General features: G+C 40.3%; 1 protein-coding gene across 1 annotated transcript in view; it reads left to right on the top strand.

Annotated features, from left to right (window-relative positions):
• The window catches only part of kcnq1.2 (potassium voltage-gated channel, KQT-like subfamily, member 1.2), a 128,170-nt gene that overhangs the window by 37,698 nt on the left and 67,549 nt on the right, over positions 1 to 22,923 (top strand). The window lies entirely within an intron of this gene.

Genomic DNA, 22,923 nt, shown 5'->3' with positions numbered 1-22,923 from the left:
TTCACTTTCATAAAAACATCCCGATAATTTACTTACCCCCATGTCATCCAAGATGTTTATGTCTTTCTTTCTTCAGTTGAAAAGAATTGACTTTTTTTTTTAGAAAAACATTCCAGGATTTTTTCTCCATACAGTGGACTTTAAAACAGTTTACAGTTTCAACGCTGCTTTAAAGGGCCAGCGTGACCTCACTAACTACGGAATCACGTCGAAAGGTCACGCGTTACATATGTAAAATGCACACTTGCGGACACATTATTATTATTTTTTGAACTTTGTTTTCATTGAACTTTTCGATTCAAATTTTTGAGAAAAATAAAACGCAAAAAGGTGTAAAAACACAACAATTGAGCAAAATAAGGAAAAGTAAATAAATATACATATGGAGAAAAGAAAGGTACGGAGCCCCTAAGGGGACATGGAACGAAAATTAAATAAAGTTTAGTTTCGCGTGCGCACGTGAAACTACTGTGTTTAATTTCACATGCGCACGCAAAAGTTTCACGTGCGCATGCAAAACTAAACTTAAAAAACCAACAATCTGTACATGAAGGTTTCGCGTGAGCACATGAAACTAAACTTTACCTCTGTAGAAGGGGGACAAAAAATAAAATAAATAACTACATTTAAAACTAAATAAATAAACAAAAAGTACATACTGTAGGCCCTTAATAGCATTTTAGATACAGTCCACTCACATTACACGTTGATATATCATCTGTGTGGTTTTAAACATTATTATATATGTTAAAAGTTCTCACTTGCGGACAATTTTAAACAATAAACTGACACAAAGACATTAATTCGTATCATTCCACGTATAACAACGCCTGAACGCTCACACGTGTAAACACCGAAGCGGTAGTTTCGCATACTTTCAAGCGTGACCTTTCGATGTGATTAGGTAATACGTAAGGTTCTGCTGGCGCATCACATGGGTACTGCAAAACAAAAAGTATTTTTTTGGGTGAAAATTACGGTCGTTTTGCTAGTTAAGACCCTTACCGTGGGTTTACACCAGCCGCGTTTGAGGCGCCAAATTCACGTCTACCGCACCTAGTTTGCCGCTTGAACATTTTGAGTGTACTCGCTTCATTCGAGACATTCTAGTCATCGAGACATTCATCGGAAATTCGTGTTATGGGAGGGGCTTCTGTGACTCGCTTCCTGTAATCACGGCAATACTAGAATAAGCTCCTGATTGGTTAACGCCTTGCGTTTTTCCGCCAAAGTTCACATTTTTCAAGTCGTGCATTTCCCGCGGCAACACTCAATTCACGCGAACAAGACGTGCGAATGAGGCGGAATCGTGTCTACCGTTAACATTGAAATTACTTGCGCTTGACGCCTTTACCGCGGCTGGTCTGAACGCAGCATTATGCCTCAGTTGGGATCATTTGGATCCTTTGAAGCTGCATTAAAACTGTAAACTGTTGAGGTCCAATAAAGTCTACTATATGGAGAAAAAATCCTGGAATGTTTTCCTCAAAAAACTTATTTTCTTATCTACAGATCAAAGAAAGACATTAACATCTTGGACGATATGGAGTTTGGGATTTTTGGGGGGATTTTTTTATGAAAGTGGAGTAATCCTTTAAATCTGTTTTCTTTGTTCTCCTGATAAGGTGAGCATAGTGGTGAAGTTTCCACATACTGTAGTTTAATAGCTGTTAAATTCTGGACACCAACAAATTTGAGCTTTAAATCAGGTAGGGGTTGATCCTTGTAAATGATGTCGCTCATGTTGTCTTTCATTGTTTTCAAACTTTTACTGTCAGTGTTGTTATATTATAAGATGCATTTTTAAGTTCAGCGGAGGACACTTATTGGCCGGATTGATTATGGATCGTCTCCTGGGCGTGATGATAAGGAAGTGGAAGTGCATCGCTGCCTTTCCCTTGAGTGCACTCGAAAGTCAACACATCACTCAAGCCTTTGATCACGCAAAGGAACCAGACAAAACAAAGACCAGTAGAACTGATAGCAGAGCTTCTCTGATGTTCATATCACACTGTTTGGAAACGAACTAAACAACAAGCAACACAAACACGTGGGAATTTAGCTCTGGTCATTTTTACAAAACACGCCGTTTCATCATAAACCTTTATCGTGATTTTCAGTAAAAGACAAAGCAGAGATAAGATTGGAATGAGAGAACTCCTCCTGTTTTTCTGTGAAGATTGTTGGATCTGCTCTGTAGACAGACGCCGGGGTTTTGTGCTTAACACGAGATGAGAAACGGAGATGTTTGTGCTGAAAGTGTGTATGAATGTTTGTGAGGTGGTCATGACTTCCTATAGCCATTTAGGAAGTCATTTTCTCTCTACTAATGTGAGTGAAGTGACTCAGAGTCCAGGTGAACTTCAAATCGTTCCAAGTCAAGCAAAGTTTGGTGAAGTCAAGAAAAACAACCTGTCAGACCAAAGTCTTTGAGTCATTCTGAGATGAAAACATCTAAAAATAAATGTTCATGAGGTCATCTGACCAGCGGTGACATCATTTCCTACAGCTGGACTTTGTTGGCTTATTAAAGATCTTATTGGCTGCCGGTGTGTTAAATCAGGGTTCGTCCGGATGAATGAAAAAACAAAAACAAAAGATCAAAAGGCAGATAGTGTTGATTTTTGCTAAGCTCAGTATGTAATCTTCCCGCTTTTCCGTTTTTCCCAAGTTTGGTTTGACTAGTGACGTCTGGGAAGACTTTAGGATTTTTTTGGACACTCGCTGTTACACATATGTGCATTGGTTCGAATGGTTACCAATCGTTTGCAGGGCTAAAATAACAGTTCTTAACTGCGATTAACTAAGTGGTTAAATCTGGTCATGATTAAGCCTCATCTGAGCAGATTTCTCATGTCTACAGGTTGACCTATAACTCTTTAATTGGTGAAGATGTATAGCAGTCCTGTGACCTCATGTTCTAGTTAACACAGAGAGTTTTTGTGTTTTTGGGAGCTGTACCAGGTGTCCGGGTCAGGTGTGTTTGTGCCACTCAGACGGCTGAACAGGACGTGCAGACGGCTGTCGAGTGTTTCGTGATGAGCAAAAAACAGAGAAGAACAGATAGTTGTTTACATTGATTTAACATTTGCTGTGTGTTTTATGAGTCTTGGTCAGGGTGGACATTTGGCACGATCAGCAGAACTACAGTGTGATTAATGCGTCATACTTAAATTGACATGTGATGAGATATAGTTTAAAAAATTATCTGTATAGTTTTAAATTGTATAACAAAAATATATTACACACACACACACACACACACACACAATAATTGCGTCTTCCAGTAGGTTGTGCTGTAGCTATACCGCATGCAAGCGGTTGTACTATTACATAAATCAATTTATTTATGAATAATTAAGGTTATGTCATATAGAGCTTATATACTGTATGTCATATTAAATACAGTTTAAGATAGACTATAATACACACACAAAATGTATTCAGTTTTGTTTTTACCAGTGTTAGACGTTTCCACTCAGCAGTTTGGAAAACACCAGAGAGAAAGTGGGAATGTTGCTGTGTTTCAGTTTCAGTGCTGACAGTGAGTGTTTCGGGAAGTGGAGTGTCTGTGCGTGCTTCTGTGTCTGTGTGTCTGCATGTGCGTGTCTGCGTCTGTGCACGTCTTCGCGTCTGTGTGCACGGCTGTGCATGCTTCTGAGTCTATGTGTCTGCATGGGCGTGTCTGCATGAGCCTGACTGTGTGTACCTGACTGCGTGTGCGCGTTTGCGTCTTCGCATCTGCAGCTGTTCACATCTACATGTGTGCATGTCTGTGCATGCTTCCGAGTCTGTGTGTATCCATGTGCGTATCTGCGTTTGTGTGTCTGCATGTGCGTGTCTGCGTCTGTGCACATCTACATGTGTGCACGTCTGTGCATGCTTCTGAGTCTATGTGTCTGCATGTGCGTGTCTGCATGTGTCTGACTGCGTGTACCTGACTGCGTGTACCTGACTGCGTGTGCACAAAGCATAATTTGTGTCTGTGCATCTTCGCATCTGCAGCTGTGCACATCTACATGTGTGCATGTCTGTGCATGCTTCTGAGTCTGCGTGTCTGCATGTGCATGTTTGCGTCTGTGTGTCTGCATGTGCGTGTCTGCATCTGTACACATCTACATGTGTGCATGTCTGTGCATGCTTCTGCGTCTGTGTGTCTGCATGTGCATGTTTGCGTCTGTGTGTCTGCATGTGCGTGTCTGCATCTGTGCACATCTACATGTGTGCATGTCTGCGCATGCTTCTGAGTCTGTGTGTCTGCATGTGCATGTTTGCGTCTGTGTGTTTGCATGTGTGTGTCTGCATCTGTACACATCTACATGTGTGCATGTCTGTGCATGCTTCTGCATCTGTGTGTCTGCATGTGCGTGTTTGCGTCTGTGTGTTTGCATGTGCGTGTCTGCATCTGTACACATCTACATGTGTGCATGTCTGCGCATGCTTCTGCGTCTGTGTGTCTGCATGTGCATGTTTGCGTCTGTGTGTTTGCATGTGCGTGTCTGCATCTGTGCACATCTACATGTGTGCATGTCTGCGCATGCTTCTGAGTCTGTGTGTCTGCATGTGCGTGTTTGCGTCTGTGTGTTTGCATGTGCGTGTCTGCATCTGTACACATCCACATGTGTGCATGTCTGTGCATGCTTCTGATTCTGTGTGTATCCATGTGTGTATCTGCGTTTGTGTGTCTGCATGTGCGCGTCTGCGTCAGTGCACATCTGCATGTGTGCACGTCTGTGCATGCATCTGAGTCTGTGTGTCTGCATGTGCATAACTGCGTGTGCACGTTTGCATCTGTGTGCTGCTTTGTGTCTGTGCACATCTTCACATCTGCAGCTGTGCACATCTACGTGGGTGCATGTCTGTGCATGCTTTTGAGTTTGTGTGTCTGCATGTACCTGACTGCATGTGTGCTTCTTTGCATCTGCGTCTCTGTGCATATCTTTTCATCTGCAGCCCTGCACATCTACTGTACATGTGTGCATGTCTGTGCATGCTTCTGAGTCTGTGTGTATGCATATGGGTGTCTGCATGTGCCTGACTGGATGTGCGCATTTGCATCTGTGCGCTTCTTCGCGTCTGCGCACATCTACGCATCTGCAGTCTGCATGTCTGTGCATGCTTCTGAGTCTGTGTGTATGCATGTGTGCGTCTGTGCACATCTACATGTGCGCACATCTGTACATGCTTCTAAGTTTGTGTGTCTGCATGTACCTGACTGCATGTGCACTTCTTCGCATCTGCGTCTGCGCACATCTTTGCATCTGCAGCTGTGCACATCTACTGTACATGTGTGTATGTCTCTGCATGCTTCTGAGTCTGTGTGTATGCATGTGCGTGTCTGTGTGTCTGCATCTGTGTACGTCTTTGCGTCTGCGTCTGTGCACATCTGCATGTACCTGACTGCATGTGTGTGTCTGTATGCGTGTGTGAGAGTCTGTATGAGTGTTTGTGTTTTTGCATCTGCGCTTGTATGCATCTGTGTGTTTGTATATCTGTGCATGCATTTGTCTGTGCATGTGCCTATATCCGTGAGTCTCTGTGTGTGCGTATGTCAGTATCTGTGTGTATCTCTGTGTTGCATGTCTGTGTATGTTTTTCGTGTCTGTCTGTGTGCGTGTATCCAACCCTTCTCCTCCTCCTCGTCTTCGGCCCTTGCACACGGAATTCATTAGTCCTCTATTTGCAAGTTATTCCGCTCGGATGGAAATTGCCATAGTAGCTCGTCCCCTCGGACAAAGAAATTGCGTGAAATTGCACAATAACTCAGGAATTGGAAACACTTGGTTTTTCTGTTTTATTGAGTGGATTTTGTTGTGTCAGGAATTGTCGTCTCTTTCTTTGTAATCATTACCAGAAACAGTTTCCTGTTGTACTGCAGTTGTAGTCCATTTTGTAATATTATATTGCAAAGCGGTTACATATCATACGGTTAAATGTCTTGATCTTAATAATATAAATGATCATATATTGAACTCATATATAGTCTAAGTGCACAGACAGGTGTGTATGCACATTTATACTGTGAAGTAAGTACACCAGTTTCTTATAAACATTGTGTTTGCATTTAAACTTGGCACATTAACACCAATAAAGAGTTAAAGGTTTTTCAAAGTTTTTAAAAGAGAGCACTCGTGATTCTTTCTTATATTTAAATGCGTTGTTTTGTCTTTTGGAGAGCTCTGAGAATGCACTAAAGACTCCCGGGCGTTTGAACTTTTCCAGAGGCGTATCGAAGCGGTTGATAGCATTTCCAAATGCTCACAGGTGCTGCGGCAGTGCGCCGTTGGAAGAGAGTTTGTTGATTCTGGAGCGTCAGACGGGAGCTTCGCTCAGCTGTCACTTTCAGGAAAGCCAGAATCCTGGAGATGCTGAACCACGCTGGTGTCCCGTTGCTTCTCCAAAGCTTCAGTCAGGAGGTCACCGATCTAAACTCGACTCCAAAATAAAGATCTTTATTGCTTTTCTTTGTCCCTGACTATGTGTTTTTCTCTCTGTCTCTCTCCTCACCGCTTCTCCCGTCTGTCAGCAGGATCTTATCATTTCACTTTCTTTCCAGATGTTTCTCCATAAACTCATCTGTCGTTTTTCTTCGCATATTCCTCAGTGTTTATGGACTGACAGGAGCAGAAACGCAGATGTGACAAATCAAAATCTTTCTTGCAGGTTTAACACACTGCATTTTATTAAAGACCTGGACAAAACCACCATATAGATGATCCACATTTGCTTTGTTTGCAAAGCTTGTGTCATGTGTATGAATGTCTTTGGTAGCTTTGAGTAGGCCATTGGCATTGTGTGTTGGATGAAGTTTGCACGAAGAATTTAAAGTATGGATGGCAATCGAGGAATTTGATATAAAAGTGTTTGTATTGTGACGGCACTTAAGGATATAATTTATAGTCATTAACTCATAAAAATAAAGCATTGCTTTCAATAGAAAATATGATAACAATGTAAGGTATGCAATAACAATATTTGAATGCAGTTTACAACACTTGAGTCTTTCCTCTTAATCTCCTCTCTAGTAAATGGATGGAGAAGTGGATCTGTTCGTACCACGAAAAACACACACTTGACCTATACACACTTAGACAAAAACGCACGCTCGACTGTTACCTCCCCCAGTCACAAACAGTTGAACGCACGCTCCTAATCAACAGAGTCCTGGAGGACCATTGAGTCGTTCCACATGTGTGAGGAGCAGAGTCGCATCGAATTAGAGGCGTTCGGACAAAGACCCTTTCTGCACACAGGTGTATGCGAGGCGACGTGTTAAAGGAGATCTCTTATGCGGGTAGACAGGCAGAGGGGCGGCTCGTAACCCCCCTCTCCAAACGGGGCAGCTGTGAGAGACTCTTTGTTCTGATGTAGCGTTCACGACGTCTGGCACTTGTTCTGTTTGTTTACGTCTGGGTCGTAATTGAAAAGCGTGTTTAGGCCGGTCAATCGATTCGCACACCAAATGCAGCAGACTGCGGACGGAAATGGATTTCTTTGAAAATTTTGACGTAGCGATATGGAAGCTCATTGGTATGGAGGACGAAAAATTACTTAAGTGTATATAAATTAATACATGCACAAATTAATAAATGTAGAAATACATAAATAAATAAATACAGACATAAAAAAGTAATTAATGAAATGCAGAAATAAATAAATGTAGAAATACAGAAAAAAATAAATGCAGGAATAAATAAGTAATTGATGAAATGCAGAAATAAATAAATGTAGAAATACAGAAAAAAATAAAGTAATAAATACAAAAATGCAGAAATAAATAAATTAATAAATGTAGAAATACAGAAACAAATAAATGAAAAAACATAAATGCAAAAATAAATAAGTAATTAATTAAATACAGAAATAAATGCAGACAAATAAATAAATATATAATTTTGTCAAAACTTTTAATTTTATTATTTATGCAACACTACATTCATTTTTACATTTATTTTTGTATTTCTACATTTATTTATTTCTGGATTTATGTATTTATTAATTTAATTATTTATGTATTTTTATTTATGTATTTCTACATTTATTTATTTATTTATATACACTTAAGTAATTTTCTGCCCTCCATAGTTTTGCTTATTTAGTCATTAATCATTTTTATGGTTTTAGTTCTTTGATGTTGAAATGTTGTGTTTGATAGTTTTGTTAGTATTTGTTTGTTTGTAAAAACATTTAAAAAACGTCTTTATTGATTCTACGTTTTGAGGTCAATTTATGTTTTGCTGGATTGTTTTACTAAAATATTATTGTGTTTTAAATCTGAAGTAAATATGCTAAGCTACCAAGGGTGTTCGGCATGGTTAGGTAATTGTTGAATATGGCTCCTCCTTCAGTATCCATGGGATTTTACTATTATCTTTAATCGTCCGCAACGTGAATTTTTTTCTCTTTAACGGCGCATGATTTGAGGATTTGCGTTTGTGTCTGTAGTGCAAGCAGTTAGTGTTTGCTCAGGTCTCTGATTCTGATTATGAGCAATAGTTATAGTGATGGATGTCTTGGCAAACACCGCTAACTATACCAATACCCCTCACTACCCATGGTTGCTTAGCAACACTGATTTAGTTGAGGTGGGGGTTTTTAATTGTTTAGTTGCAGTCTGTCTGGCCATGAAGCTTAATTCTCCACACTGGCCTTAACCCCCCTAAACCATATAACGTCTTATCCTCCTTTATTCAATCTCTACAACACTGAGGGGTTTGTGCTAAGAGTTATTTCTCAATCCATACGTCTTTCCTGCAAAGTTTAACCCTTCTGGAGTTCAGACCGGCCCACGTCAGATATCGGCTTACAACGTCATGAAACCACCACAATTTCAGGTGATCCTTACAAAATATACTCTGGTGTATCCATAAAGATCTTCTTGACACTGGCATGAATTCTTCTACAGCATTTATTAGTCTTAGTTCAGGTTAATTTCAGCATTTATTAATACATTTTTTAAATCAAAGCTTGTATAACTGGACACAATGATTTGTTAATTGTGTTGTAATATTATTTTTATAAAGTCCTCTTTTTGTTACTTAAAATGAAATTAATTCATAACAATTATGAATTAAAAAGGAACAAATGCATAAACATTGGTATCTCAATGATGGTATATTACTATGATAGTGCAGGTACAATGGTTTATATCATTACCTCTGATCTGTTATCATCATTGATCTGTACTACTACTGTTATTCTTCTTGATGGTAAAATGTTCAACAAAACTACAAGGAAAAGCCAGCTGGATTTTGAGGGACGTAGCAGCGGCCAAATCTCAATCTGCTATGAATTTCGTTTCAGATTAAAAACAAAGCGATCGGGTTTCTTCAACCCTCACAGCATAATATTTTTGGCCTGTGCGTGTTTACCAGCTTGTTTTGATTAGCATTATGAAAATAATGCATGGAAAGGCACCTGATCCAGTGCCCTTGTGTCGTCATATAGCGTGCAATAGTCCCGATAGTTTTTCAGTGCCTGTGATGAAATCATTGCTACGCTTTTTTGTTTTACCAGTGAAGCTGTTGATCTGTTGTACAGAGCTTTGCTGGCATTTTGACATCCTTATTCATCCTTATCCGTTCTTCCTTCCTACATTCAACTGTACCACGCTTATTTTTCCAAAAGCAAGATTATTTATGTAGATTTACTCCTAACACACTCCTAGTGTGTTTGAAATGACATGCATCAGTTCAGCTGACTGAAAGCAGTCTTGTCTGTTTATGTGTGATGTAGATGAAACTCAGCTGGTGACTGTGTTGCTTCATACTGTAGAGCAATATATGGACCATCATGCTTGCACACCCAAGGAACCCTAAAGAGAGCTCTTTCAAGAATTAGGCAGATGATTAAAGGTCACACATCCCAAAAGTCTTATAAAATGTGTAAAAAACAAATCAGCTGCACCAACTTGGTTTAGCTAGTCAAATCAAACTAATATTTTAAGCAAAGCCGAGCTCCTGGAGGCGTACCGCAGGCGGAGCGAGTCACGAGCGCACAACACACACATAAAACATTATTCATAACTTGTGATTCACTACATGTTTGTGTCGTTTAAATTATATGCACTTACGTGCCGATTGCTAACAAAACACAGACATTTGATGCAGTTTTACTTACCGCCTGCGACTCATGACCTGGTTGTTTTATCAGGGACTGCCCCATTTCAACCAAATCCAGCGTTAAACAAACAAACTTGCACAATTCCACTGCTACCCCGGAAAAACAAACCTCATCCAACATGCTGGGTACTTTGGAAGCTGAACAAACTTACATTTTCCTCACAAACAACACACTTCTTTAGTGACACTGTTTAAGTGCCCATATAAGGACTTCCACTGTACCTTCAGCACTCGTTACGTAATAGAATCAGTTGTTTAAAACACTTGGAAACTTGTACGAACCCTAGAATTACTCCATCAAGCGTCCAAATAGTTTTGTTTAGCATGAGGAATCCAACATGTGAACTGTTTTAATAAGTCAGAATGTATGAAATACCATTAGACCCCCCTTTACAGTGCCGGCCCGAGCCTCTTGGGGGGCCTAAGGTGAATTTGTTTGGGGGCCCTCTTCCAATATTTTTTTTTATTTAAAAATAAATTACAAACATTTATAAAAAGAACAAAGTTGCACATTAAAGGAACAGTATGTAAGAAATGTATATCAATTAATCATAAAATGGCCCTGATATGTCACTAGACATTAAGAAATCTTTTTCATTTCAAATACGTATATTACTGACAACAGTGGTCTGGCCAGGATATTGTCATTTAAAAAGTAGAGTTGCAGCCCTCAACTGATGTTTATGTTGTCATTTTGTGTATTGGCCACCAGTTGTGTGATTTGCAGTACCAGTTTTAGCCACAAGTTTTGTTATTGCAATACCAGTTTTGGCCACAATCCTACATACTGTTCCTTTAAGTAAAGGCTAAAATTAGCATTAGGTTCAGAAGTCAAATCAAATGAATATAACACTCTATTTATTGTATGAATAAAATATAATTATTATTTTCTCTTTGTCTTGGATTGATTGATTAACATGAATTACACATACTTAAGTAGGTTTATTGAGGTTACTGTCTCTTTAAGAGAAGCACGGACCTTGTTTCTGCCTAATCTATACATAAACCTAAGACATAAACAAATGTTTTATTGGAAAAGAATACTGTGGAGATTATATTGTCCTGTCAGGAACAGAAAGATTTTATGTTTGTTTGCTTTCTGAAATGCGTTTCTCCACGTGTGCACTACTGAGTGCACTTAAACCCGAGCACGCACACACAGACGGAGGATGAATTTCAAACGGCTCGGCATAAAAACGTTACGCTGTTTTTCAGTGCTTTATTCCTCAAATTTATGTTAATGGCCTACAGTATGACTCACAGTAGCATAACTCTCTCTAAAGTTTTAACATCAAGTGATCTGATCACTAAAGGGCATAGTGAGGATCACGTCTGACTGGAGCTGGACCGGACACATTCAACCACATGTGCGTCCAGAAAGCTGCTCACTTTAGCGCCATTTTGCGGGTTAAAATGTTTAAAATCACTTGAAAAATTAACATTTGCCAGCCTTTGAAACACGTGCAAATGATAAACTTTCCCTATTTAAATTTGCGTATTAATCCACGAATCGCATGTGAGCCGAACCGTGGACTGATCACGGATCAACTGCGATCTGTCACACCACTAGCTGCTGCTGCACAATTTAAACATACTGTAAATAATCATGCAAACATCTTGCTCTTTTTTTCTCCTTTTCTGAATTTTCTTGTCTTGAATTATTCATTTATTCTTAGTTCGCTTACAGCCTCGGGTCTGTTTTTTGATAGAAACACTTGATTCAGCAATTTTACTTTGAGCATGGTACAGTAAACGGATGGTGTAATATTCTTGTAGCTCTGTTGCTGTAGCTTAGTGGTAAAGGTGATGGGTTTGGTAGCAAGTGGATAACGTCATCTGCCAAATGCATGAATGCATTAATGTACTGATGCTATAAATATTACAATGCTTTAATATGTCTTTAAAATGTGTTTACATTTCTAAGTAAGTCACAATCAGAGTTGTAGGTCACAGCCAAATATTTTTCTGCAACTATAAATGTATATTTATTTCTATTAATACAGTGCAATAGTGTATTGGCAGTCCCCAGCAGCTGGTCAGATCTATGTAGGTCTATGCTATAATTTAATCTGGTACGAGGTGTTTATAATGTGCTCTTTGGGAAATGTGAAGTTTAAATCTTGTTGAAAGAGCTATAAATCAGTTTTATGCAGATGATATTTTTAAAAACGCAGGGCTTTAGAGGTCCAGGCCTGACACAAAGCATCTACAGAAGAAGTGAGTCTGTTTTTAGCTCGACTCCAGGGGGGTCTGGACTTTATTTTCTCTCTTTTAAAGCAAGACTGACCTGTATGGTCAGATGTGTTAACCAGGTTTGACTGGTTTAGAGACATTTAAATGAAGCTTTCTTTAAATAGATCCCAAATAACCACCAGACCAATGACAGATAGTGGCGTACTTTGTAGCTGGGCACGCACATATCTGAACTCATACAAGCGAGTGGCCTGTGGTGAGCTTATGCAATGTTTCAGTTTATTTAGATATTTACACAGTACACAGGGTGTTTAAAGCCTTCATTTATCAAAAGCTAAATTAGTAGCTACATTAATACAGTTTAAACCACGTGGTGGAAGTGTATTTTAAAGTGTCATTAGTTATTTATTTCTTTTAACTAACTGTTATCTGGCTTTTATTAATAACAGCTCAACATAGTCATTGAAAAACACAGTGACCACAATTATATAGGTTAATATTATTATCCACTGTTGAAAAAGCATTATTTCACAATATTTGTTTTGTTTTATAGTTTGTTTGTATACTATGATCAGTGTATTTTCTGATTGTCTCTCAGGTCATGAGAGTTAAGTGTTGTTTAGTGAATAAATGAGATTTCTTTAAAGTTTGTTGGTTGGTTATGTGCACGTGGAGCTGTATTTTACTCCAAATATATTTTTAGTCTGTGTATGTCTATGAATGTGGCAGAAACTAAGTGAACTGTGATGTCTGAACAACAACATCAAAGCAATAACATAAATAACCTGTCTGTCTCATTTTCTTATTCTGTTTGTTTGTCTATCTGTCTCTCTCTCTCTTTTTGTCTTCCATTGTCTGTCTGTCTGTGTTGCTTTTTCTGTCTGTCTGTCTGTCTGTCTATCTTCCTCTGTCTGTGTCTGTCTTCCTTTGTCTGTCTGTTTGTCTTCCATAGTCTGTCTGTCTGTCTGTTTGTCTCCTTTTGTCTTTCTGTCTGTCTGTCTTCCGTATTATGTCTGTCTGTCTATCTTCCTCTGTCTGTCTGTCTTTCTTTGTCTGTCTATCTGTGATCCTGTGTCTGTCTGCCTGTTTGTCTCTGTTTGTCTGTATGTCTGTCTGTCTCTCTCTCTGTCTTCCTTTGTCTGCTTTTCTTATTCTCTCTCTCTCTCTCTCTCTTTCTCTCTCTCTCTCTCTCTCTCTCTCTCTCTCTCTCTCTCTCTGTCTTCCTTTGTCTGTCTATCTCTCTGTTTGTCTTCCATAGTCTGTCTTTGTCTGTCTCTTTTTGTATTCCTTAGTCTGTCTTCCTTTTTGTCTGTCTGTCTGTCTGTCTGTCTGTCTGTCTTTCATATTCTGACTGTCTGTCTATCTTCCTCTGTCTGTCTGTCTGTCTGTCTGTCTGTCTGTCTGTCTGTCTGTCTGTCTGTCTTCCTTTGTCTGTCTGTCTGTCTTCCTTTGTCTGTCTGTCTGTCTTCCTTTGTCTGTCTATCTGTGATCCTGTGTCTGTCTGTCTGTCTCTCTGTCTTTCTGTGTCTGTCTGTTTTTCTTATTCTGTCTGTCTATCTTCCTCTGTCTGTGTCTGTCTTCCTTTGTCTGTCTGTCTGTCTTTCTTTGTCTGTCTATCTGTCTTCTGTATTCTGCCTGTCTGTCTATCTGTGATCCTGTGTCTGTCTGTCTGTCTTCCTTTGTCTGTCTATCTGTGATCCTGTGTCTGTCTGTCTGTCTGTCTCTCTGTCTTCCTGTGTCTGTCTGTTTTTCTTATTCTGTCTGTCTATCTTCCTCTGTCTGTGTCTGTCTTCCTTTGTCTGTCTGTCTGTCTTTCTTTGTCTGTCTATCTGTCTTCTGTATTCTGCCTGTCTGTCTATCTGTGATCCTGTGTCTGTCTGTCTGTCTTCCTTTGTCTGTCTATCTGTGATCCTGTGTCTGTCTGTTTTTCTTATTCTGTCTGTCTATCTTCCTCTGTCTGTGTCTGTCGTCTTTTGTCTGTCTGTCTTTCTGTCTGTGTCTGTCTTCCTCTGTCTGTCTGTCTGTCTGTCTGTCTGTCTGTCTTCCTTTGTCTGTCTATCTGTCTTCCGTATTCTGCCTGTCTGTCTATCTGTGATCCTGTGTCTGTCTGTCTGTCTTCCTTTGTCTGTCTATCTGTGATCCTGTGTCTGTCTTTCTGTCTGTCTGTCTTCCTTTGTCTGTCTTTTTTTCTTATTCTGTCTGTCTGACTCTCTCTCTCTCTGTGTGTCTTCCTTAGTCTGTTTTCCTTTTTATGTCTGTCTGTCTGTCTGTTTTCCTTTGTCTTTCTTTCTGTCTTCCTTATTCTGTATGTCTTCATTTCTCTATGTCTGTCTTTCTGTCTGTCTTCCTTATTGTGTCTGTCTTCATTTGTCTCTGTCTGTCTGTCTGTTTTCCTTTGTCTGTGTCTATCTGTCTGTCTGTCTGTCTGTCTTCCTTTATCTGTGTCTCTGTTTGTTTGTCTGTCTGTTTTTCTTTGTCTTTTTGTCTGTCTGTCTGTCTGTCTTCCTTTTGTCTGTGTCTATCTGTCTGTTTGTCTGTCTGTGTTTCTTTGTCTGTCTGTCTGTCTTCCTTTTTCTGTGTCTATCTGTCTGTCTGTTTTCCTTTGTCTGTGTCTATCTGTCTGTCTGTTTTCCTTTGTCTGTGTCTATCTGTCTGTCTGTTTTTTTCTGTCTGTCTGTCTGTTTGTCTTCCTTTGCCTGTCTGTCTGGTTGTCTGTCTGTCTTCCTTTGCCTGTCTGTTTCTCTTTCTTGGTCTGTCTGTCTGTCTGTCTGTCTGTCTGTTTTTCTGTCTGGTTGTCTTTCTTATTTATCCTTACTTCTGTCTGTGTGTCTGTCTATGTTGCCTATTCTATGTCTGTCTACCTTTGTCTGTTTGTGTTTCTTTGTTTGTCTGTCTGTCTATTTGTGTTTCTTATTCTGTCTGTCTGTGTTTCTTTGTCTGTCTGTCTGTCTCTGTTATAAGCAGCTCTACAGTCCATTAGAAGTCATTTGGGTCATGGTTGGACACACTATGTCCATCACAGCACACAGCTGGAGTCATTCGAGCAGAAAAGACTCAATTCATGTCCTGTTGTTCATCTTCTCGCCTAAAAGCCATTTACACCTGACGTTCACACACAAGCACACACTTCAATCCCTTTTTGATGAGACTCCCTTGTTTGATCTCTGTTTGCGAACATCACAAGTTCAGTTTTTTTGAAGTTTTTCTTTTTCTTTTCAGCTAAGCACATCCACAAACAAACTAAACCTCTGTATGCTCTCTAATCCCAGCGCCACTGCAATGCACCTGCATGAAAACATTTCACCCCCAAAACTAAACCCAAATGACACTTTGCACACTGACATGAATTACAAATGACATGATGTACATAGCCATGATGCCTAAATGCTTTATTTAAGTGTGTATTGTTATTGACAAGTTAAATCATCCTCAAATCCTCTCTGTTTATCTTAAAGCTTTGACTGTATTCAAAGACTTCACTGTTATTTTAGCTGCAAACTATTAAATGCTAAATATTAAATCAGTGTTTCCATTTGAAATCACAACAGCTGTGCGAGGCTCTGCTCGCAACCGTCCGTCACTTTCTTCATTCGAGCTGGAAAAATACGTGGCACGAAAAAAATACCTACGTTAAGTGCCGCAAAACCTACTTAATCAAACAAGCTGCATTAAATAGCGCGGGCATGCGGCAGGACCTCTTTGAGAAATATTAACTCTGGATGGAGTCCAAATTCCTCAGGCGCTCTTGCCAAATGAAGACGCTTTCAGTTCTGTAAGATCTCTGGAGGGTTTAGGGGGCCGGTTTTGGAAAAGTGCACAGGAAATGTATTTCGAGTCTGTAATATATTCAAACTTCACATTTAAATTTGCTGCTTGACGCAGGTGGCTGGGTGGGGATTGTATGATTTAAGCGTGGTGATGTTCAGCTGGAGGTGTTGGCAGGACTGTCTTTTTTCACTGGCCTGAGATGTGCAGTAGGTTGTGAATTTACTATACGAGTGACACATTGCGAAGTCATGGTGAGCTATAGAAAGGGTTTGTCTGGAGTACGGCCAACTCTTTTAAATTAAAAAACCAACTCCCCCATCAGCGAGTGGTTATTCAGTTACCTCTGTGAATTATGGGTAAAGCCAGAGTCCTTTATAAACCCTGTTTAAACCTTTGCATTATTAGTGCTACCTACAATGATATGATCTGGTCAAGACTTCTGCTTAAAGGGATGAAAAAAATCTTTAACCTAATACCAAAAATAAATACAGATTTGGGGGACCATCCCTCTATAGCAACTGTATAGCAACAAGAATTTCTTTGTGAAATGTAAAAATCGAATCGTAATTGTCGTCTTGTCTAGCTGTCGTCCATATATTCTCATAGAGGTCCTCGCTCTAGCGTTTCTCTCACACATTGGCAGGGTTGTTTACTGGCTTGGTATTATGCGCTGGCTCTGTTTTATTTGAATATGAATAGCCCGGGGCCTGGCAAAGTGCAAGATATACAAATTACCATCATTGATGTAAAGTAGGTGGTTACACAGTGAAAATGGAGTCATTGGCCCCTGTTTATGCAGACGTTGTTTCGAACAATGGTTAATTTTCACTTTCAGAGCGCCGGTGACCTGACTGGACGAGATGAACTTCATTTGTTTATGCTCGGATTGATGTATTGAAATGTTGTTGGCAATCAAATTACGCCTGTGACGGTTTTCAGATTTTGTCTTCACGGTGCAGAACGTTTAGTTTGAACATTTAAAGATGGAAATTATTTGTTTTATCACAATATAGTAGTAAAGAATGAAATATAAATAGTTTCTATACATTTCCCCATTTTTAAAAAGTTTTTAATTGCTAATCAAAAAAAAAAAAAATCTTTGTCAGTATCACTTTTTTATTATTTGTAACATGCACGATATGACATCATCCTACAGGAAGTGACATCATCATTAGTGGATAAAAGAACTGCAGCGAATGTTAGCATTGGATTTCATTAATTTGGTTATATTTTGTGGAGGGCCTATCAGTTTTCCTTTCTCGAAAATATTCCATCTTGCTTAATGAAATTCACAGAAATCTATGATATCTGTCAAAATTTTATTGCTAAATTAATAAATTCCTTATTTGTTTTCAATTGTCCTGCCATTTTGTGCATTTTATCAAGTTATGTTATTTGATGTAACATAAATGCAAAAAAGATACCATTTATATCTATTTTCTGCTCAACAACTTTGTTTTTACAATAAATATGATTGGTCCCACCGGTGGGTCCAAAGGTGGCGGCAGAGCTTCACCCAGGGATAGTTCACCCAAAAAAAAAATTCTGTCATCATTAACTTACTGTCATGTTGTTACAAACCTGTATAAATAACTTTGTTTTGATAAACACAGAGGACAATACTTTGTATAAATGTTTGAAACCAAACCGATCATGAGCCCCATTCACTTCCATAGTATTCTTTTTTCTACTATGGAAGTCAATGGGGCTCATGATCGGTTTGGTTTCAAACATTTATCCAAAATATCTTCCTTTGTCATCATCAGAACAAAGAAATTTGGTTTATAACAACATGCGAGTGAGTAAATTTGTATTTTTTATATTTTTGGGTGAACTATCCCTTTAAGAGGTATGAGTTCGACCAGAGTGTAATGTGGCATTCACACAAGACGTGGAAGAGGCGGCAAGCGCGAGTAATTTACATGTTAAGTCAATGCAAAGACGCGAATAGGCATCCTGTGGTGCGGTACGCGCGAATGGCATTGTGCGACTGACGTGGATTGAGCGAATCCACGCGAATTGAGCGTTGCCGCTGGAAATGCGCGAGTTGAAAAATCTGAACTTTACCGGATATTTGCGCCGCATTAACCAATCAGGAGCTTGCTTTAGTAGTGACATGATTACAGGGAGCGAGCGAAATCGCAGAAACCTCTCCCATGACGCGAATTTCCGTGTGAATGTCTCGAATGACTAGAATTTCACGCACGAATAAGGCGAGTAAACTGCGCAAATAAAGCGAGTAAAATGTTCAATCGTCCAACTACGCACGAATAGCGCGTTTTTGCCGCCTCTACCGCGACTGGTGTGAACGCCACATAATTCTGTTACTTTCCTGTTCTTACTTTTACAGTAATACTGCATAAGCATATTACTATTTTTAAGTAAAGTTAAGTATATATAAATATAAGGTACTGTATAGACAGTTTCATCGGACGCACATGTGATCGCGCGATTGTGCGTCTGGTTAGAACTTTATTTCCGGTTTTTGTTTGTTTATTGTTCTGACTAGTTGCTAAACTCTTAAACAAATACCTTGTCGAAAAAAAAGGTTTTGGTTTCCTAGGTAATCTATGTGTTGTTTATTTTGCTTAAATAAACTACTTTAAAAGGACTTTATTGTTATTTATTCTAAGCGGAGTTTACCAGAAGTTACGTGATGACCACGGAAGCCGCTTGTTTATGTTGTTACTGCTGAAACCGTCTATAACAGGAATGACCCATTTTACTTCTAATCGTAATGTTCCCACAGACTGTTAAACACAGAATAATTGTCACATCCGTGGCTTGGGGTACCCAAACCTCTCCGCTCGGCGACGGTCAGTCAAACTGAGGCCCTGCGAGACGCGTTTAACAGTCTCTATTTGTCAAAGTCCTGAGAGTTGAATGGTGTAGAGCTAAACAAACTGGAAGACTCCTCACCTATTCTGTCTGACTGAGCAAACAAGACTCGATCGGGGCGAACCAATGCAAACATCGCCCGCACAAAAGGGTTCTGCTGAGAGAGAACCGAGGCCTGGCTGGGAGACAGCGGTTGCTGTCAGCAAGCCTTATTTATGACGATGGTGGGCGGCGGACAGAAAGAGCTGTTCTGAGGTCAGTCGTAGGGTTTGTCTGCTAATGGTACAGTGCACGGCATTAAGAAATATTTTTTGTGTGACCCAGTTTTCAGTGTGGTGACTGAACACGGTGCCAAAAGAAAATGAATACTGCTGAGCTGTATAGACCCAAATTTGCCTATTTTCAGTTTATTAAAGCTAATAAATCACAATATGAATCCATAATGTGTTTTCTCGAGCTCCTGTTGGCTCAGTTTGATGAATTCATTAGATATAAGTTCAGACAGGTGCATTTCTACACCTGTCACCCTCATTCTGCATGCTGCATTGCTTTCGACTCCATCAGCGTGTTGACCTGGCAGCGTTTAACTTCTGCGTTTCACGGCCGCCATCTGGTTAGCAGCCCGTCCATTCATAGTAAGGGTTAAAACACGTTTGTGTGTGCGTGTGTGTTCTCGACACGTCTGCAAAACACACTTTACCCTGCTCGGCTCCTAAGACTAAGCGCTTTATGTTCAGCAGAGGCCTTATTGTTTGCCGGTAGGGAAAAGAGAGGTTAACTCTTGATGATAAAGGGCCTGCCCCCCGCCACGAATGAATGAGTGAATGAATGAATGAAAAGAGAAGGAGGGATGTAACACAAGCCCTCGCCCAGGCCTGTATGTATATTAGCTCGGCTCGAAGGACTCATAGACAGACACCGTCAATTGGCACATCTCGTCCTGGTGACCATATGGCCGGTGGCCTATAGGACGGCGTCTCTTCAGCCTCCCACGATTCACATGTGTGGATGAAGCCATTATACATGCAGGCCGTGCCTTGTACTGATAGGTACGGGGCTTTACTTTACAGAGGGGCTTTATGTGCAGGGCTGGATTGAGTTGCTTTGGATGGGGGGTGGTTTGGGGGGCTGATTTTAGCCATGGTAGTTAAATGCATGAAAAGGCTAAAAGCTTTGCGTTTTTTAGGGATTACTTGGCACTCATGTCTGCTAGAATTTAGTCAGGAATATTCATGTTAAACCAGTTATTTTTTCTGTGGATGATAAATGAATGAATCTCTTCATTTATAAAATAATAGTTTTGAAATGGTCTTATATATTGCGAGAAATAGACTGACATCCAAGTTATTCACTAACATTTGATGCATGAAGTCTAAATGGCCCGTTTGTGGGTTGAGGTTATTGTGTAATTTCGTAGTTGGAGTTTATTTTCACAAACGGAAGGATGAGTCAAATATTTTCGACAATTGGCAGATTTTGTCCGTAGAGCACTTTTACCCAGTACCCTTTAATTTAGCTTTCATTTGACTGGGTAGACAGTAGTTTAATCGCTAACTAACAATAAATGGTAATACTTAACTGATCTATGAATTTCACCCCAAAGTCACCTCGTTGGGCCAACAGCCGCCATGTGTGGAGTACATTAGTGCAAAAGGAGCTGGCCACAGATGGTGTTCACCAATAGATTTTCCCAGTACTGACTCGAGCAGAATGCTCTTCCGTTCACACACGCTGTCCGGGCTACACAAAGACAACAGGATTAAACTGCACCATTTAAACCCAGACCCTGTTGACTCAAAACCGTGTGCTATCAACAGATTCATCAGACTGAATGAGAGCGCTTGAGTTTCCTCGCTCACTATCTGCATGGAGTTAGCTGAGGTTGTGTCCAGCCCTGAATGCAAACACATGAAATACAGATCCGTTAGACAAGTTGAATAACGTTATTTGAGATGTTAGGAATTGTGACCTTGTTTTAAGTGTATTTTTCCGAACCAGTGACATTCGCTTATTTTTTCGTCTAAATAATTTGTGCAGCAGTGTCTCATTGTTCCTTAATGGGTCTTAATGCATCTCAGTGTGTTTCAGTGTATTGCAGTGTCTCAATGTATCGCAGCAGTGTCTATTTGCGTCAATGCAGCAATGTGTCTTAAAACATCTCAGAGTGTCTCAGTGTGTCTCAATTTGTCTTCGTACGTCTCAATGTAGCTGCTACTCAGGGACAGCTGTCTGTTTGTATCGCAGTCTTAGTCTCAGTGCATTGCATCTCAATGTGTCCCCATGTGTCTCAAGGTGTCTCCGTATGTCCCTGTGTGTCTCAGCGCATCTTAGTGTGTCCCTGTGTATCCCAATGCGTCTCAGTGTGTCCCCGTGTATCTCTCCGCATTTCAGTGTGTCCCCGTGTCTCTCAGCGCATCTCTGTGCATCTCAGTGTGTCCCTGTGTGTCTCAGCGCCTCTCATAGTCTCAGTGCATTGCATCTCAATGCGTCTCCATGTGTCTCAGGGCATCTCCTTGTGTCCCTGTGTGTCTCGGCGCATCTTAGTGTGTCCCTGTGTATCTCAGCGTGTCTCAGTGCATCTCAGTGTGTCCCAGTGTGTCTCAGCGCTTCTCAGTGTGTCTCCATGTATCTCAGCAGGTCTCAATGCATCTTAGTGTGTCTCTATGTGTCCCCGTGTGTCTCAGCGAGTCTCAGTGTGTCTCCGTGTGTCACTGTGTGTGTCTGTGTGTCTCAGCATGTCTCAGTGTGTCTCAGTATATCTTAGTGTGTCCACGTGCATCTCCGTGCATCCTAATGTGTCCACATGCATCTCAGTGCGTCTCTGTGTGTCCTTGTGCGTCTCAGTGTGTCTCCATGTGTCCCCATGCGTCTCAAGGTAGCAGTTTCTCAGGGCAGCTCAGGACATTGGTGTCTGTTTGCATGGCAGTCTCAGTCATAGTGCGTCTCAGTGTGTCTCAAGGTAGCTGCTCAGTGCGTCAGTGTGTCTCAGTGCATTGCATCTCAATGGGTCTCCATGGGTCTCAGGGCGTCTCCTTGTGTCCCTGTGTGTCTCAGTGCATCTTAGTGTGTCCCTGTGTATCTCAGCGCGTTTAAATGCATCTCAGTGTGTTCCCGTGTATCTCAGCGCGTCTCAGTGCATCTCAGTGTGTTCCCGTGTGTCTCAGGATGTCTCAGTGCGTCTCAGTGTGTCCCCGTGTGTCTCAGCACGTCTCAGTGCATCTTAGTGTGTCTCCATGTGTCCCCGTGTGTCTCAGCGCCTTTCAGTGTGTCTCAGCGTGTCTCAGTGAATAGTGTGTTACACTTCTCTTATTGATATTTAGGGAAGTCACAATTTTGCTCTCTTCAGCTCACTGGATGGAAATGCTGCTTTATTCACAAATGTTCAATGCGATATTAGCACATAAGTTTAATACGCAACTTCGGATGGAAAATAGCTATTGTGTCTCTGCTCAGTGGTGCTATTTTCATTGTGGGTGGTTTCATGGGACACTGCAAAGGACTGTTGCTTTAGTCAAATCACTTCCTGTGTTAATGCAGTCATAACAACTCGACTGCATGGGTGTGTGTGTGTGTGATTAGAGGACCAATCAGCTCATAATTTGATGGAAGCCCAACATCAGCGTTCTCCTATTCCCAATCCAAAGTAATTTTGACAGTGAAGATCTCTCATGTTTGTGTTTTTAAAGTGTATAAAGTGTGTGAGCCTCAGGGAGGATCAATAACAAACTGAAGGCCTTTAAGTCAATCTTGGTTTGTAGTTTAGTTTCTTGTTTCCTTTTAATGACTGTAAGGATCTTTCTCTGTTATAGCAACAGACAAAACACACGTTTCACCAAAGAGTCCAGTATGGTCTCACAAAATGCATAATGTAAAGAACATTTTGTGAAAATATTACTGTGATATTGACTGAGTAAGATCATGACAAAGATTGAAATCAATGATTGAAATCAGAATTCGATGCTCGTTGTCTCAATATTTGATTTTATTCTGGATTTTACAAACC

This window comes from Paramisgurnus dabryanus, chromosome 23 (assembly GCF_030506205.2).
Source record: "Paramisgurnus dabryanus chromosome 23, PD_genome_1.1, whole genome shotgun sequence".
Lineage (NCBI taxonomy): Eukaryota > Metazoa > Chordata > Actinopteri > Cypriniformes > Cobitidae > Paramisgurnus > Paramisgurnus dabryanus.
Note: the sequence above shows the minus strand (reverse complement) of the source record. Positions and strands in the feature narration are given on the sequence as shown.